The sequence below is a fragment of the Cuculus canorus genome, chromosome 4 (assembly GCF_017976375.1).
Source record: "Cuculus canorus isolate bCucCan1 chromosome 4, bCucCan1.pri, whole genome shotgun sequence".
NCBI lineage: Eukaryota > Metazoa > Chordata > Aves > Cuculiformes > Cuculidae > Cuculus > Cuculus canorus.
The window spans coordinates 4,793,393-4,812,966 of NC_071404.1; the positions used below are offsets into that span (position 1 = coordinate 4,793,393).

Here is a 19,574-nt window from a genome sequence, read left to right on the forward strand (position 1 = left end):
GGAGCGGCTCGGGCCGGAGGCGGGCGGGGAGGCGGGCGCCGGGCGAAGGAGCCGCGCCGCACACCCAGCCCGTCAGTAAAGCGGGAGGAGGAGGCGGAGGAGGCGGTGGCGGCGAGAGATTCTCCCACCCCCACCCACCGAGCTGAGGTGAGGCCGGGGCAGAGCATCCTCCTTTCTTCCCCTCATCCCTTCCTCCCTTTCATCCCCTCCCCGAGCTCCTTCCTTTCATGCCTCTTCCCTCGTCCTCCTTCCCCCTTATCTCGCCTTCCCCTCATCCTTCCTTGCGCTTCCTGGTCCTCCTTCCCTTTCTTCTCTCCTTAGCCACCTTTCTCCCCTCCTCCCCACCCCCAGACTCCTTCTCCCCGTGCCCACGTTTCGCACCCGCTAGAAATAAATAACCCCCCGCTTTATTTTTCCTCCCTTTTCCAAATGCGATTGTAATTCTCGCCCGGTGAAAGGGGGAGAGCGAAAGAGAAAGAGTCGATCACAGACAGGGATAATCCCCCTTCCTTTAAAGAATGGGTTGGAATTAATGGTCATTTGGTGGTGTGTGTGTATTACTGGAAGAGGGGGATTATCTTTAGGGAAGAAGAGAAAGGGTCAAAGATGTGTTGTTTCACTTATTCCTTTATTTATTTGACATCACTTTGAGATGAAACCTATCTCTATATTATTTTATGTCTTTTTCTTTCCCTTTTTTTTTTTTTTTTCCCTTGATTATTCTCCTTTCTTCAGGCATCAGAGGGTTTTCCTCCCTTTTATCCATCCCCTGTGCGTCTCTCTAATTTCCAGCTGCTGCTGCTGGGATTGTCTCAGCTGGGAGACAGTGGGGAAGGGGCGCAGGGAGCGGTGCCGTGTACTGGGGAGGGGGCAGCGGGTGGTGGCAGAAAGCAGCTTCTTCCATCCCTTCCCTCTTAGGCCTCTTCCAGGGTCTGAGACCTTTCAAACCACCCACTTCATATCCCAGCCGGAATCCAGCTCAAAAGGTGCCAGCTCCCCATCGATGGATTTACTCTGATAGCAAAGAGTGGAAGTTTAAAGTGCGGCTTTGTCTTGACGTGGAGCGTGTTGGGGATGGCAAAAAGCTGTGTAGATGGTGGCCGAAAGGCCAAACTGTATTCTTTTGTGGCTTCTGGGGTGGAAGAAGTTTTGCTTAGACCTGGTGGTGGTGGGGAGCGACTGTTGCTGCTGCGGGACTTCCCTGGCAGCCTTACCCATTTGGGAGTTGGCATTGTGGATGCATGTGCTTAGGGGAGTGTTGGAACGCCAAGGGCTCGGGAAAGTAACTTTTTACGTGTTTGTGGTGAGGTGCAGTGCAAAGAGTAGGTACCATGCACCTGCTTCTCTCTCTGTGTGCGATGCCTGTTTTCCTTTCAAGGTGGTGCTCCGTCAGTTGAAATGACCCATTCATTGGTGGTTGTATTTCTCTTTTCATCAGTTGTGTAGTGGCAGAACGTTTATTGAGTTGTTAGCATGCTTCAGACGATTTCACCCTTTTTAAGCCTCCGTTTGCTGAGTTAGAAGTTGGTTTATACTTCATCAGGATAGATATGTTTTGAAACCCCTGTTGTTTTAGAAATCTATAGATACCACGGCAGCTGATGCTGTAGAGCAACTCTATCAGCCTGAGTGATATAAACACATGCTGCTATATGCTATCTTGGCATGTATTCCCTAAGAAATGGTGATTCTGTTACCTTGTCAGGATTTTAGCAAATGCTTTGTGTTTTGGAGTACACGGTAGATGAGTGGCATAAATAGTCTTAAATGCTGATGCAAAAACCAGATCTTACTGACTTTGTGGTTTTTACAGTGCTCCTGGTTTTCCTTTCTACCCACAGTATCTATGATAGATATTTCATACTCTATCAGGCTTTTTACACTCCAGGTCAAATAGAATTTTTTCCAGAGGAGGAAAAGTACTGACCTGAGGAATGAACTTCTGCGCTCAGTTGTGTAAATCATTGTTTACAGAAATACCACCTCAGCTGCTTACAAGAGAGCTGTAATTCCATTGAGGCTGATGACAAAAGCCTCAACAGGAAAGCTCCGGTGTCACTTGAGCCTTTGCATGGCAATACAACCCTAATTTATGCAGATTTCTGAAAGCTCTTCTTTTAATATTAATGTTGAACACGTATGTTACTGCAGAAATGCCTTTGAGCCGCTGGGAACCAAGAGTATTCATACACTGAGGCTTTAAAGCCAAAGGAAGCAATTAGATCTTCTCCTCTGACCCCTTGACTATTATAGTTGGTTGGGTTTTATCCGGTTACTTCTGAGTGTAATAACTTGCATTTGGCTGAAACATATTTTCCAGAAAAATTGGATTTTTGATGGGAAGACAGAAAGAGGTGGAGAATTTGCTGTTTATTAAGTTATTTGGCTTGGACTTCCAGTCACTGGTTGCTGATGTGTCTTTCTGCACTATGCTAAAGAACTCAAAGTATTGTCTTACCATGGAGGTATTTATCTGCTGTAACACAGTACTCCCTCTCTTTTCTATCTCTAAAAACCCAACTGAACTAGAATTCTTTAAAATTGTCACTGCATACATTTTCCTCACAACTTGGTTGCAATTTTCCAAGTCCACTTTTTAGCATTTTTCTGAAAATGTGAGCTGGGTGCAGCGTGCCAATGCCTTGGCTGATTTGTGAATTTGAATATTACCTCTCTAGTGTTACTCGTCTGTTTATACATCACGTTTACATATTAACCCCTTATTTTCTGCAGCACTGCATTTTGATCTGCTGTTGTGGGTACACTCACTATGGCAAACTCTTTGCAGGACGGTTTCTTTCTACAAGAGTTCATCACTCTGTTGACTAGCACGGGTTTCTTGATTGCAGCTTTGTAACTTTGTACGTGGCTGTTTTAAAGAATGTTTTGTTTCTAGCATAGTTTGAATGTATCAAGCACTCCTGATGCTTTTTTCTGATTCTCATTTGTGTAGCATTCTATCCATTTATAACCTGTGTAAATTTGATCATGACTGGTCACAGATTTCTTTAGGTTGGGAAAGACCTTTTAAGATCATCAAATCCAACCATAAACCTTGCACTGCCAAGTCCACCACTAAACCGTGACCTTAAGTGCCACATCTATGTCATATAGACTTACAAACAAATGAAAAGCTTACTTGTGGTAGTGGCTCCACCTTTGGGAACTCCACATTAATCTGACTTATGTTGTGATGCAGTCTTCTTGAAAGGTGAAGCCTTTTTTTTTTCTTTTTGAGATATCACTTAACCAGTTCTTCACCTGCTTAATTGGTGCTATTTTGTCACTAGGCTGTCATAGACTACTATACCAAATGCCATAGATTTTTATACATACATAAGGACATTTTTTACCAATTGGGAATATCTAATGTATCAAAGAATAGAACCCAATTAATGTAAGAAGATCAACTTTCACTGATTTTACTTTCTATTATTCTATTATATAGCTCTGTTTTACCAGTTGAATCTCATACAGTTTTTCTTAAATTATAGTTTTGCTCAGGACTGCCATTGTTTTATCCTCCCTGTAGCTACAAACACTGTCTCATTAGCTCTTTTAGAGTGTGGTCATAACATTAGTGTTCATTCAGACTTCTGAAATTTTCAGGATTGCTAAAAATTCATGTGGGTGGCAGAGACACTTTGGTGAGAAGCCTCTTCTATGGTCATCCTGCTGACCAAACATGTTTATTGCAGAGTAATATTATTTCAACATTGTACTTGTAATGGACTGAAGAAATAGCTAATCATTCTCATGAGTTACCAGCAAATCATCCCATTTCTATGCAAATTCAGAATTCTTGACTAGATCTGCTCTTGTGCAATGTTAGTGCAAAGTCTCTGTTTAGTAGCACACCTGTGAGTGCTAAGATTTCTTTTGTTCTTGCATATCTTCCCACTGCCTTTTTTTCCCCCGTTGCCAAGAAATGTCTTCATCCTCACTTACCACTTTTTTTACACTTCCTGATTGAAAAAGTGTGTAACTTGTTATGCCTTAATACTTTTTTTTTTCCTCATTATTTATGACTTCTGAGTTCTAATAGCGGTATTTATTGAAATCCGTTTCGTTGCCAAATTGTAGCAGCTATGACAATGCCTTCTAGGTATTACATGCTGTCTGAACATGCGAGTATGAGGTTGTTTTTTTTCTGTGTACAATGACACAGCTATACAATTTATTACATTTCAGTAGACTTTTCCTTTTAATATAGCATGTTTCAGGTCTTGGCTAAAGAAATTAGAGAAATCATTGTAAGAAATCAGATTCTTTATTTTCTTCATATTTTGTTCATTGGCACTCCAAGGTATAGGACGTATTTTGGTTTTAGATATAACACCAAATGGAAATATGAAGGGTAAGTATACATAAATAAATAATATATTGCTGGAAATGGGAAGGGCAGGCGTACAGCAATAAAGAATAACAGCATTAACCTACCAGTAATTACAGTAGTTTACTTAGGTCATAACTTGATCAGAATTTTTGTGGTCAGGTCTGTAGAAATTGTTCCCCTAAAGGTGATTTGAGGTGAGATGCAAGGAGATGAGAGAAGAAGAATAGAAGTGGAGGGGGAGATAAAAGTAACAACAAAAGCACGGGATTTTAGAGCCTAGAGAAGAGCTACTTCTTGATTAAGATAAACTTGTTTATTTTGTATAAACATAACATTTGCTAGGATAAACTTTCTTGAGGAATTAGATAAACAATGTATTAGTGTTTCGGCTGACCAGCCAGAACTTTCCCAAGGCAGGACTTCCAACAGAGTAGGCTTCTGGAGGAAGCTGAGGCAGTAGGGACTCTAGTTTCTCTGTGGAGCTCCCTTCTTGATGGGGATGGTCCTCCAGCTGTATCAGCAACATCCTAAACCTGGCTACGATCAAACCGCTTTGAAGTCTAGCGTGTCTCGAGCATTGCTGGAAATTGAAGAGACAAATAACAGATTAGTTCATGACATGACAGCGAAGAACAGAAACCAGATTTTGGCCTGTTAAAAGAAGTGTTTAATAACAAAGTAATTCTTGCTTTCTAGCTACTCACTGTCTCGTGGGATTCCATAATACATCTAAATATATCTCAAAGACTGATAACACTGTTGTATTGAATCTTCAGTTGGGTAGACTCGGCACTTGATGGGTGTAAATGAATTTTGTCTCAGTTTTCTGGATAAAAGCTTGACATCTCAGTTTGCTAAATGGTTTTCTAACGTCATACATGAGCCCTTGAGAGAATGCTAAGGTATCTGGTTCTAAACAAGGGTTTTATACAAGAAAGCATTCTTGAAAGTTTTCATACAGAAGGACAGGTTGAGGTCATATTTGCATAACAAAACATCAGCTATTCTAGGAAATGAACTTGTGAGCATCACTTACAGTTGGCTGAAAATCAGGGCTTTTGGAAAATCCTTATCTTTGGGAACAGTGTTGTATTTTGGGTCATAACAACATGGTGAAGTTTAAAATTTGCAGCAAAATTATTTTCCCTGAGTAGGGGTATCACCACCCCCATTAACTCCTGATATACAAATTTTGTTTCAAATTTCATATCCTGTCATCAGACAAAGCATTTTGACTTCACGGGGGGCAGGAGGAAAGCTTTTCAGTAGTTTTTCATTGGCTGTGTTGACAAAGCACACCTTTCTTTGAAGTACTTCTATGCTGCTGAATCAGCATTTCTGACAGCAAGTTGTTTTTCCTTTTTTTCCTTTGGAATATTTTTTGGCTGGCTTCACTTTTCAGTCACATCACCCCTTGCATTAGTATTCTAAGACCAAGAACAGTAGAGAAACATTTCCAACATTGCTGCAGAGGCTGCCCAAGTTTTCAGGCTGCTTAAGGAAGGAGAATTGTTTGGTTAAGTGAAACTGAATCCTGTAACAGTTAAAACATCTCACAGGCTTTTAATTTGAGAGGTAGAGAAAATTAGTAGATTTTGCAGTTACACAAAAAGAATCTCTGTATTTAGATAATTTTAAAGCTATTTTTATTGATATGGCAATCTGTGATTAGCACTGGTGTTTATATAATAATTATTATGTCACATATATCTCTCCTGCGTTTGTCCTTTTCTTTAAAGCTATGCATTTTAAAAACAACTGTATGTTAGATTATGCTTAAAGTAAACAAGAATATTATAACGGAAGACAATTTGAATATAAGTGGAACTTAAAATCTGAATGTGCTTTTATAAGTAGAAAGTAGAAGTGGTTTCAATCAGGATAGGCTCCCAGTTGCCCAGATGACTTCTGCAAGTGGGACTTAAGCTTTTAACTTACTTAAAGCTTCTCGTAAGTGGATTAATCAGTTTGGCCTTTTCTACAACTAATCAACTTTAATTTTAATACTCTATTTTACTAACAAAAGCCACCCTCCTATATTCCATGGAATCTGTCTTTATGTAAATTCTCCATTGAAGCCCATTCAGCCCAGTAGGAGCAGCTGAGTCTCTCAGTCATCTCTGTTTTGCTTATAAGAAATGGATCAATTGGAAACGCATAACATAAGAAGGATATGGAACTGTTGGAACAGGTCCAGAGGAGGGCTATAGAGATGATCAGAGGGCTGGAGCACCTTCCATATGAGGACAGGCTGGAGTTGTTCAGCCTGGAGAAGAGAAGGCTCCAAGGAGACCTTAGAGTGACCTTCCAGTACCTGAAGGAGCTACAAGAAAGCTGGGGAGGGACTATTCATAAAGGCTCGTAGTGACAGGACGAGGAGGAATGGGTATAAACTGGAGAGGGGCAGGTTTAGGCTAGACGTAAGGAAGAATTTCTTCACCATGAGGGTTGCGAGGCACTGGAACAAGTTACTCAAGGAAGTTCTGGATGCCCATCTCTGGATGTGTTCAAGGCCAGGTTGGATGGGGCCTTGGGCAGCCTGATCCAGTGGGAGGTGTCCCTGCCCATGGCAGGGGAATTGGAACTGGATGATCTTTAAGGTCCCTTCCAACCCAAATTGTTCTATGATTCTAGGAAATATTTTATTTCTTATATTATAAAAGCAGAAACTGTATTCATCCCGTGTAGAGCTGAGAAAAGTGCTTGTATCAGTTTTCCAACATGAAAAGAAACTCTGAAGGACTTCTTCCTAAAGATTTAGCTTTCAAATTAGGTTATGGAGTAAATTTTACTACAAAACTTTAGTAAGCAGTGGTTTTATTTCTATTGTAATATCATAATGTTATGACAATGTAGTATCATCATGTTAGTAGTAATAGTTGTGTCCTTTCCAAAGGAAACAAACGTGAATTAAACCTCTTCAAAATTATTTGCAGTGTTAATTTCCCTAAATAATCTGAGGCAAATAAATATATGTGATGAGATTACTTTGTTTTTTTCTCCTTCACTCCTTCTGGAAAAACAATTTGTGTTTTGCTCCTTGGTCTACTAGTGTTTAGACACTTTAGTGTTCTGTAACTTCTGAGTCAATTTAGCGATTTTTGAAAATAAGTAAGTTGATGAGCATAAATAAATAGAGAATAATTAAGTTAATGACTATAAATGAATAGAGAATGGAGGTGATATCCTCTATCATTCAATATTATCTTCCTTGAACATTTATTGGATGATCTCTCCTCATATGATCAGCTGGGAGAAGTTATCCAAGGTTAATTCTTGGGTCTCTTTCTCAACCATTACTAATCCCCCACTAGATGCAATATTGCGTCTGCAGGCAAGATGGGGCTGATGCACGGAGGTGAAATTTGTTCATGGGCAGTGTTGTGTAATAGAGCAGCTGATTATTTCACCTGATAAAAGCAGCAGAATTAAGATGACTAGATCTCGCGCTTAAACTCCTGGAAGCAGACACTGCAGTCACTTTAGTACTTGTCACCATATTTATTGAGAAACTTTGAATATAGAAGCCAATTACTTTGTTTCTTTTCTGCATTTCTGTAAAAGATGATGTGATGAAAATGCTTATTTCCATTTTTATCATAATAGAAAAAGAATGATTTGTGAGTTTTTAAATTGTGCTTGATTTTGATAGCGACTTTATCAAAACTCTTCTTAAATGTTTGACTGATGGTTACAAATTTTAACTGTTTAACTAATAAAAAACTGTTCAGCCTTTCGAGGAAAGGTATGAAACAGATAACTAAAATTTCACGTTAGAAATACCCAAGGCAGGAAGGATGTGTGTTTTAAGTATCTCCTTTCTGTGGTTTTTTTTTTTCTGTTTTTTTTTTGGTTAAAGATGATGATCCAAAAATGTGTCCATCTTTTAGGGCCAAAAGTGCGTGCACATAGCCAAGCTTGGCTTTAAAAGAATTATCATTGAGCTTTCCTGTTGTTGACTATCACTCATCAGCATGAGCAGCCCTGTTTGACGTAATTAAGCAGAATAAAATAAATCTGGAAGCAGGAGAAGAGTTCTTCCATTTGTAAAACATAGGAAAGCTGGTTAATTTAATACTTGCATTTAAAATCCGTAAGTGAACCTTTAAAATGAATTTACAGAATTGAATGAAACAACGGCCATTTGTTACTCAGGTTTTTGTTTTTTTTTGATTGGGGTAGAAGTGAGAGGGATTCGTGTATTTTTATTGCAGCATATGAACTCATTTCTAGTTCTCATACAAATGGTCTTGAGCGCTTACTATAATCAAGTCAGAAATGCAAATGTAAACTTACAGCTGCTTAGTCTAATTTTAAACGTATCTATTATCTCCGTAATCTGCATTCTCAGATGCTACGAAGAAATACTTCTAAGAAAAAAAAAATTGTCAGGAAGTTCGTGAATGAAGGAGGAAAAGGCTGTGTAGGGGTAGAATAGGAACAAATAGATTCAAACGAGGATTCTTGTCAGCTGGGAGCAGTAGTCAGGGGGCTCAGTATGCAAAGCTGTCACTTGTACTTGGGTGGGCTGCCCATGGAAAATTGAAGCCTGCTTCATTCATTGCTAAATATTGTTTCTGGGTCGCATCTGATATGTAGCAAGAACAGGAGCATTAAAAAAAAAAAGAGAGATAAAGACTATTGCTGTCTTACAAATTGATTTTACTTGCATGGCTTGGGGAGAATTCAACGTATGGCTAAGACAGCGAGCATGCTGGATCTTTGATCTGCTCTTGCACTCTGAAAAGTTTTTAGGTTACTTGCATCCTTGAACAAAGTTTTTTCTTTTATACTCAAATTCAAATTCTTGCCTTCAGGCCTGATCCCAGGGAATACGGGGTCAGTGCAGGTCAGAGTAATGGAACCGTACAGCTGCTTTCTAGGCGCTAAAGAGCACCCAGGACACAAGTTCTGAGCAGGATTGTCTGTCTGTGTGATAACCAGCATCAAACCTTATATAAATTTTATCATTCCCCTGTGCTTTCCTCATATTCTAAATAATGGAAGTACGTTTCCAAAGCTTTTTCTGCAGCCTTACGATAATTTTTGACTTGCTTTGTTATTCTGTGTTTACTACCAACAGTATTTTTGTTTACGAATACAGCCTAAGAATCAGAAAAGAAAAGGGTATCTGTGTTCAATATTTACCTTCAGTTGGCAGGGCAAGAAATAGCATTTCATTATAAAATTTTATTATATTTAATATAGTCAATTATAATTTCCTTAATGCAATCAGAGAATCTATCACCTTGCTTCTTGCAGAGCCTTCTTGGAATGCCAGCCAGAAATACTGTATCATCCCAGGTGATCTCCAACTCTGCAGCATAACCTAATTTACATGACAGAGTAATATGGAAGCATACATTTTGTGCAAATGTAGCCCCAAAGCCTTCAGAATTAATGCCTTGAAGTAGCTGAGAAGGCTGAGTGACTGCAGTAGTCATGGTGACTTTTTTTCTTGCTTTAAGTAGAAACATCACTGATTACTGGCGTTCGTGTGAGCCTTAAGCTGGGTATCCATTCAGCAAGCTACACATTTGGTGGCAGCAACAGAAAATCATAATGTGTGGACAGATTCAGCACATGAAAAGCAGTGTGTTTTGGATGCAAAAATAGCAGGCTTGGAAACAAAATTAGGTTGAGAGCTGTAATGATGACACAAAGCTGCTTTTTTGATGCTACGCACTACGTGTTCTCCTTAGTTGCTACTAGTTTGAGGACTCGTTTGGCTTGACAGGTACTGAAGTTGTACCTTTTAGCTCAGCTGCTGGAAGAAGCCGACTTTAGATTGGCTGACCCTTAATAACTTGGTTGCATCCTAAGGGTGGAGTCAGATTAACTTTATTTGAACTACTTTATAGCTTTTAGGTTTAGGAGACTGATGCCAAGATGCACTGACAGCATGAGTGTGTTCAGGTCTCCTGTCAGCTTAATGAGTTTGTTTTTGCTGGGTGGTTGACAGTCAGCCAGAAGAAACAAAAATTGTATAGCCCAAGAAGAGCTTCTCGGCCAGTTTTCCATAAAATGATCAGCCAGTCAGGAGGGAAGACACCAGAGAGGACTATTTCTGGTTTCTGGTTTTTTTTTTAGCAGTTTTCCATCATGATGTAAAAATTGGGATCTCTTCTTTTTTCCATAAAAGCGTTGGAGATGGTGTGACGTCCATTCTGTTGCCATTATATCCAGAAGATAGATTTGTTGTACTCTAAAGGTGTTGCAGCATTTGTCATGGCTAAGGCCTTTCCTCATCAACCCTTAGGAGATAGTCCACAATAATTAAGTATTTCTTGAAACAGAACATGAGCAAGGCAAACTCTGCAATGATTAGGACAAGGGTGGATCAGAATAACTGGCATTTAATTACACAAAAGGAACAGCTTCTAAAGAAGGATGAAAGCCACACTCCCCAAAGAAATAAGATGTTGGAGTTTAAAATCACTTCTTCAAGAGTGATAGAAATTAATGGTCTGAATTGAGAGTTTTGAACCTGGATCTCCAAGATGCTGAGTGACCTTGTCCTCTCAGCTCTCGGTTGCACTGGTTTGGATCTTTCTCTTTCATTGCTATTCTTCTTTAAGAAGTTTTTATTTTCTTGGGATGAAACCAAGGTCATGAAAGCGAGAAAAGAATTTTGCGGTTGTTCTTTTAAAGATGTATTTTTAATAATTTCTATGTAACTTTACTTAGAAGTTACTTAGAACTGAAGTCCCCTTTTGACCATTACAGCTTGAGATGCAGGGAATACAGTCAACACGTAGCTGTTGTGAGAAAGATCTGTTACTTCAACAGCTTCAAATACTTGGAAATACTCTTTAAATAAGAGTAAAGTGCGTAAATAAAAGAATCAACCCCAAACAACTGTCTTGTGTAGATTAACTTCCTTTGTACAATTAAAAATTCAGGTTCCCAGAGTCTGAAATATGTTTCACTGATCTCAAGAAATGCGTAGAACGCGAGAAAGGCTTCGCAATGACCAAGTAGAAAGATTTATGTTACTGGAGGCCTCTTCCGGCGTTGCAGAAGGGTTTCTGGGTGTCTCAGCTAAGGATCTAATTTGGACAGTCAGATGATGCAAAATTATATCTCTGAGCCTTTAAAATTAATTATGGAATTTCCATTAATGTTGCAAAGCTCTTACCCAAAGAGTAAACATGGAAACATTCAAGGTCATGTTGGCTAGGGCTCTGAGCAACGTGATCCAGTTGAAGATGTCCCTGCTTACTGCAGTGGGGTTGGACTAGAAGACCTTTAAAGGTGCTATGATTCTATAGCTCATCTCAATGACTGGAAAAAACCCAACCATATCAGAGCGTTGAGATACTTGATGAGTTTCGTTAGATTTCTCTCCAATGGTGTTCATGTAGGTGGCAGAGTGCTATGGGAGGAGCCACAGTTCTTGGCTAGTCTTTAGTGTGGCAAGGGACATGAAATCTTGAAATTTGGTGAGTGTCCTGACGTTCCTGAGATCCCTCAGATAAGTGGAAATGAATGACATTAAGACAACATTATGAATATTGTCTTAAAATTATCTGTATTACAGATGTATGCGTCTCATATAAAGAATATTCTGTATGAAAAATCTAAATTCATTGTGAGCCAGTGGTTCTAAATACAGAGAGCACTATGGAAAACATTGTGAGATGAGATGCAAGATAGGTCAAGGATGGTGATCATTTTCAATAAGTTAGAGAGATTTCATTATTTGTTTCTCCAAGCAAATTTTGGTGTGTGATGAATGACCATTGAATTTTCATTTTTGAACCCATGAATTAAAATAGATGAATTTGATGAAAGTTTGTAATCACTTGGATTTCTTCTGTCATGATAATGATACTACCATGTGCAGTTCTTTTACGTGTTTAATCACTACTAAAGAAAGTGTTGGGGTTTTGGCCTAATTTATCAAGGTGCTCTCACTTGAAAGCGCAAAATAAAACAAAACCCCAACAAATTTTAGTTTTGTTGAAGAAAGTGTTTGTCTATTGACAATCCTCAACTTCAGTCCAAACTTCAGTCCAAACTTCAGTCCCAAAAGTGTAAGTCAATATAGTTCTAAATAAGTTGAAGAAAATTATATGTTGATTTTTTTTTTTAAATTAAAAACATTTGAATGTGTTAAAACTGAATTTTGCAGAGTGGTGTGGAAAAGACAAAAAACTGACAACCTTATTTTTTATTATAATAATTATGTATGCTTTGGGTGATTTCTGTGTAGCTTTTGAGTTCAACTAATGAAGAGTTCCAATGCTGAACTATTTTGTGTTAAGTTTTGTTCTCAAGCTAAAGGAAAACAATAGTTTTTAAGAGCTGCGTTTGTGTGAAAACTGTTAGCAAATGCTAATCGTTGTAGTGAGACCTCAGTAAAGTGGAATCTGTTATTCCTTGTGTTTTATCTCAAGACAACTGAACGTATGGAGATGCTTTTTTGCTGTGCATCTGCTCTGAGTTGCTGTAGTCCAATATTTACTGTCCTACTGATATTTTTGTTACTGCTTTTGAGATGAAGGTTTGTGGTTTCATTAACAGTCATTTTAAAATCCAGAAATCCTGACAGGGGGCTAAATTGAAAATATTTCTGCTTTCCGTGTAGATAAGCACAGAAATACATGAATAAAGATCAAGCTGACCTCTCCTCCACGCTTCTCAAGACTCCTGTGTGGCTTTTTGTACTATTGGGAAATGGGCCACATTATCCTCAATTTTGTAAATAATTAGTGTTCTTTGTGTGATTATTCTTATCAAATATATATTTGTAGATTAATTTGCAGGTAAGAATAGTTGTAGTTCATAAAAGGCTTTTTTGTTGTTGTTGTTTCTGTCAATATTTTTAGCATATGGGAGCAGGATGGGATCCTGTTTAGGCTCTACCTTCAGTGGGAAGCCATGCATTGAATGAGGTAGTTGAACAGTTTTCACAAGCTTTGAACCCGTGTTGCGTTGTGATAACCCTTGAAACCCAAACGAGTATCTGGTGTGTTAACTTCACGTATGGTTTCGAGAAGTCAACTTAAGAGAGCTGCTTTATCACTCATGATGTCAGAACACGAGGTTGTGTTTGTCCTTTGAATTAAGCAACAGTGATTAAATTACACATGCTCTGTGGTCCGTATTGTTCCTGCCTAAAGAATGAAATGGTGACCTTAACGTCGACACTATAGAGAATGTGTGCTTTGTTAACTGGGTTTGAGATCTGCCCCTGAAATTTAAACTGGAGGCACTTGTTCTAAAACACCAGCTTTGTGTTTTGGGGTTCTCACTATCACATCTGGACCATCACTACCCTAAGTGCCATGTAGCGGTACTCATTCTCCTTGTATTTGCTTGTTACGATTTGCTTAATATAAGAAAACAGGCCTGTAGTACATTTATTTTTAAGTGAAGAGAAAAAGATGACTTTCTCTGGAATGATGACAATGAGCTGTTTATTACCACAAGCTGTGCATTTTATTTTCTTTTAGTTAGAAAGCAGTGATTTGTCTGAATTTTTGGAGTGGTTTTTAAGTGAATAATGATATAAGAGCCTTGTTACTTGAGGCTTCTTATAAATATAGTTATTTATATGAGGAAAAACTGTTCAACCATGGATTATTTATGGAGAGGAGAAAACTGGCTCTGGACTGATATAATTTTTCTCTCCGATCTTCTCTGAACTAATTTGTTTTCTTTGTGCACTAAGTGCTCAATGTGCTTGCAGCTTTTGAACACTTAGGAGCTCCTTGTACGTTTCTCTTGATAAAATGATCCAAAGCAAACCTCACCCTCTCTTCTTCCAGACCAACTTTGTTCCCTTGTGGCTTCAAAGAAGTGTTATGGCCTTTCCTTCTTCTTTTATTTCAGTAGATCTGGTTTCATCATACATTTATAAAGTAGAACTGAAGCTTCTCTTAGCTTAGTGATATTGGCATGTTCTTTTCTTAATATTGAGATTTTTTTTTTCCTCTGCAACAACTGAGATGGATCAGAAGATTAACAGCACTTCCCCCCTCCTCTTTTGATTTCACTTTTGATCCCAGTCCTCTCCTAAGATGGTCCTGGAGCCTACGCTCAGCCCCTTAAGTGGCCTGTGGTGTGAATCCACTCTGTTTGGCCACCAAATGGTTTCATAATCGGTAATTCTACCATTAGAAAAGTGCAGTCATTGGTAAAAAGAGCATCCAAGCAGCTTTCCTAAAGCATTGTTAACTATTGACAGTAAATATAAAGACACGATGTGGAGGATTTTGTATCAATAAAGATCTCTTCTACCTAGAGCCAAGAATGACCTAATTTTTTTAGATAGACCAGCAGGATCTGTCTGTAAACAGTTTCTAAGCAACAGCTGCCTGTCCTCTAGAAAGAATGTCACTTTTTATCCATGACTCCTGGGGTTTATAGCCCTTCCACCCAAATGGGTGCCCTAGATAAGAGGGAGGCTGGAGCAGACTTGTCACCAGTGCTGGTTCTCCCTCTCTTTAATAGCAACCACCTGCGGTTCACTGAGGTGTGTTGGAAATTAAATCACTGTCTCCTTTATTGTGGGTTTCCAGCAGCTTTGCTGTCACAGTCCAGCACAGTGAATTAATTTTGTGCAGTTTCATAAACATCCCGTAATGAGCAAGGAGCCTGTATTTCTACTTGCATTTAAATCCAAGAGGTGACAAACCAGAAACAGCTAATTTTTTACTTTATTTTTTTTTTAATGATTACGTGGTTTGAACGTGTTTTAAGACAAAAACGGAGTTTTCCCCACAGCAGGTCTCTTTCTTCATCCTGAATTGTATAGCATCTGTCTCAAAGACTGGGGTAATTCAGAGGCAAAGAAAACGAGAGCCCTTTGTGATAAGATTTTTATTATTTGGGAGCTTGCAGCTCACGTGACTGTTTTTCTGTGACTTACTTACGATAAACACTGTTGAATAATTTGCTTCTAGAGGTCAAACAGTAACTATCCAAGAAAGACAGCTAAGGTTTTCTATAGTAATGTAGTGGTAAATGGGGAAAAAAGGGAAGAGAGAGTAATCTCACTGGACATTATAAGCTCCTGTGATCAATTTTAAACAGATGTTATTTGAAAATAGCAATCATTTTCCTTTAGCCAAAGATCCATATAAGGTGAAATATAGAAAAACAATTTTAAAGGGGATTTTTGTTTGTTTGGGTTTAGTACTGGAATCTTTTAAAAGAAGCTTAACCTGGGGGCTCTGGAGATCAAGTAATTGATTCAGGCTAATAGTCATAAATGTCAGGTTCTGTATCTTGCAGCTACCTTGACTTTCCTTAGCTGAGACTGCTTTTGAGGCAGGGAATCACAGATCTTGCACCAAAGGACACTAAAATGGAATATGATCATAGTCTTATTTAGGAAGAGGTGCGAACAAGTCAGCTGGAGTCTGTCTCCCATTGTATTCCAAGTAGCTCTAGAAAAGCAGCCTTCAAGAAAATATGATGGAGGTTACTAACGGAAAAAGCTTGGATTTCAACATACTAATTCCGTGCTCCCATTTGTGAGTTGTTTTTTTCCAACTCTGTAAAGCCAGCAGAAGTAAACATTCATTGAAGACACGGGAGTACAACAAGAGTAACCTCATCGGTTACCCCCAGATGGTAGGACCTACATATATGTATTGTTTATTTATTTGGGGTTTTTTGTTTGCTCTCTCTTATCTGCCACTGGTAGAGTTAAATGTATTTGAGTTTGAAGAACGGTCTTCCTGCTTTTTCTAACAGTGCCTGGAGAGGCCTGTGGATACTGGAATCATGTAGAGTTGAGTAATAGCTATGATTGATAATACAGGCAGTAGCCTATGGACTGATTTAAGGGAATTGTGGAGTTTATTTTTTCCCCAAAAGAGGTAAAATCATAGAGCTTTGCCTGAGTGCTTTTGAGAAAAACGGAGATCTCTGTACATGTTTCCTTGTTATTGTAAGAAGCTGTTTTGTGTCTTACAACTGTCTTTATTTCCTTTGTTTGATTGGAAGAGATTTCTGTGATATACCGAATGGAGAGTTAAAAAGTAATTGAGGCATTTTTCTGGCTCACATTAAGAAATAAAAATGAGTGAAAGGAATTCTGACTTACGAAAGAGAGGTTGGAAGCTGTTATGTGCAACTGGGAAACGCAACAAGAAAGGCTGTTTAAAATACCTGTATCTTTATAAAGTTTACATTAGAGTAAAAACTATCTTGAGTAAGGAGACATATGAAACATGAGCTTTAGAAGAGCTTTTTATGAAAAGGGCAATGAAAGTAAGATTTGTGATGTTCTTACTTTTTAGGGGCTGCTAGGGTGGCTGCCTGTCAAATAACATAAAAATAGGCGGGGATGAAAGACTGAGAGTAAATTCTGTTTTTTACTGTTTTCAGCATTCTCGCTTTCTCCATTGCATTTTGGCCGAGAGAAGCGTATTGGTATAGAATTGAGTAAAGAAAATGTAAGCTTTTGTGGCTTTGTTTATTTTCTGTTCATTTCTTCTGTAAATAAAACTAATCTCGGTCAACCGCTGTCAATAAATGGTTGATATTTACCTCTAGATGTGGCCAAACTTACTTGATAATTTACCTTCATGTAGTAACAATGTCTCATTATTATTATTTTGCTGTTACTCTGCAAGACATGGATAAATCCCAATGACATTATGTCTTTGTTACTAAATATTCTTTTCTGTACCAGTAAAATGCTTCCATCTTTTGCAGGCTCTTAGTTTATAAAAACCTCCCCCTTTTCACAAGCAAACTATCCTCACTTTCCTGCAAATATTGACAAAACGTTTGAAAACTGAAGGGAATGAACTGCAGTGAGTCATCTTCTGTTGAGAATAAACCTGATATATTTGTGAATGAAATCCAGCTTTATGAAGCAGAGCATGTAGTTTGTTATTATTGCATTTGGGGGCAATGTTTTTTTTTTGTGGTATGTTTTTGCTTTTAACAGATGCACAGATCAGAAAAGTTTTAATTAAACTTGGGAAGTGCTGCCTTAGACATCTGCAAATCTGCAAATATTGGAATGAATTGGATTTAGTAGAATTTTACGATGACTGGGAATAGCTGCTTGAGGTGTTTGAGTAATTGTTAAAGATGCCTCCATTGATGCTAAGGAATTTTGATTCCTAAACCTGAACACACGTGCTAGGATGCCTCAAAAGTTTGAAAGTGAACTGAACACCAAAAGCTTGATGAACCTCCTTGACTATTAAGTAGCTTGTGTTAGAACGAGTATAGGATTTTAGCAGAAATATTAGTTGATCCAATGAAATTTGTGAAATGCCACAACCTGCATAAGACTAATTGTGTAAAAGGATTTATGCAACTTGGAAAATATTAAACATGGTGATTGCAAGCAAAGTTAATAAGAAAATCTGGTTTTCTTTCCGAATTAGTACCTCAAAACGAAGAGGACACGTGTGGATTGATTTGTCCCTGGTTAATCCATCCTAGCCTGTAAGAACTAGCTGTTTCTGGAGTTCCCGAGTCTCAGGGTAACAACTGGACAGTAGTTTTTAATTGAGGACATGTGTGTTATTGTTTCATAACTTCTCTCGTTAATGTTCCCTTCATCTCTGAAACATCTTGCTGCAATTGGTTTCATAAATCTAAAGGAAGCAGCACTGCCCACTTGACACTTAGAAACTGATGACTGAAGAAGTTGAGGTGCGTTTTGGTTCTCGTATTGTAGAAAATATTTTGAATTCTCTTAATCTCTGTGCTGTCTGTCTTTATGTGATTTTAAATCATATTTCTTCTCTGCAATTTATATTGAAAATCGAAGATTGAAGTGTGTTCAGACTCTCTTTGTATTCAGTGGTCCTGGAGACCTTAGAGATGCACCTTCTAGTTCTATCAGAGGTGGAAATATACGTGGCATTAAAGATGTAGATGTAAAATAGATTTATACAGTGATGTACACATGTTCCCCTGCATCTCTTATTTCTTTTCCTGAACAAAGTTGTGCAGTTCCAGTTATTAGAAGGCTTCCAACTGTGTTTTCAGGATCAGTTGCTGACTTCAAGCCGAACGTTTTATATGCAAAGTAGAGTTGCTTTCCTAATGTTGTACCCCATATTTTCAGTAGTGGAAGATGTGGTTTCATCTGCAGTCTTTGCCCTGTTCACTGAACTTGATCAGATCTGCAGTACTGTGTAGTAAAGTACTCTGCTTTTAGTATTACTTTTATTGTTTTGATCATTAGGAAATAGGCACTTCATTCTTCAACTCCTTTTTTTTCCAAGCGTTGGCAGGAATTCAGCCTGTGGACTAGTGGTACTATACAAATTCTGCAGGGGAGACGGAAGGTTTTGCTTTAACTTCCAGAAAGCTTAGAATCCAGTTAGACAAACAAGTTAACTATTTTAACAGGCACTGTTATGAAGTTCTGTGATGAATTAGGAAAAGCTCATCGACAATGGCAGAAGTTGTCTGAAAACAGCTCCGCTGAGCTGTAGGAGAGGATGACCGAAGAGGTGAGGCTAAACCTCAAATACTGTGTTCAGTTTTGTGCCTCTCAGTACAAGAAGGACATTGAAGAGCTGGAGCACATCCAGAGAAGGGCAACAAAGCTGGTGAAGGGTCTGGAGCATAGGGGTTATCAGGAGCAGCTGAGGGAACTGGAGCGGTTTAGTCTGGAGAAGAGGAGGCTGAGGGGGAGACCTTATCACTCTCTACGACTAATTAAAAGGAGGTCGTAGTGAGGTATGTGCTGGTCTCTTTTCCCAAATGACAAGTGATCGGGTGAGAGTATATGGCCTCAAGTTGCACCAAGCATGGTTTAGATTGGATATTAGGAAATATTGCTCTCCCAAAAGGGTTATCAAGCATTGGAACAGGCTGCTCAGGACAGTGGTAGAATCACCACCTCTGAGGGTATTAAGAAGAGACGTGTATATGTAGACGTGGTGCTTAGGGACAGGGTTTAGTGGTAGACTTGGCAGTGTTAGGTTTGCTGGAGGACTCAATGTTCTTAAATGATTCTATGATTCCGTGAAATACTGCTACTGTGTTTTTGGGGGGAGGGGAACGTGTAAGTGGAAGATTGTTTTTCTGCTCTTACCTGCAGATCCTCTGTTATACAGTGCCTGCTGACAAGAAACCATCTGTTCGGTTTCTTCCATTGGAGCTCACATAGGTCATAAGTTCTTTACTAAAGAAGTGGTAAAACATTGGAACAGGCTGCCCAGGGAAGTGGTGGAATCACCATCCTTGGAAGTATTAAAAAAATGTGTAGACGTGGCACTTGGGGACATGGTTTAGTAGGCATGGTGGT

General features: G+C 38.8%; 1 protein-coding gene across 2 annotated transcripts in view; it reads left to right on the forward strand.

Moving 5' to 3' along the window:
• Positions 1 to 7: 7 nt before the first annotated feature.
• CTNNA2 (catenin alpha 2) overlaps positions 8 to 19,574 on the forward strand; it is a 520,003-nt gene continuing 500,436 nt past the window's right edge. For both annotated transcript variants that reach the window (XM_054064692.1, XM_054064693.1), the window contains exon 1: positions 8 to 147. The gene's annotated coding sequence lies outside the window, so the exon portion shown is untranslated. The remainder of the gene's footprint in view (positions 148 to 19,574) is intronic.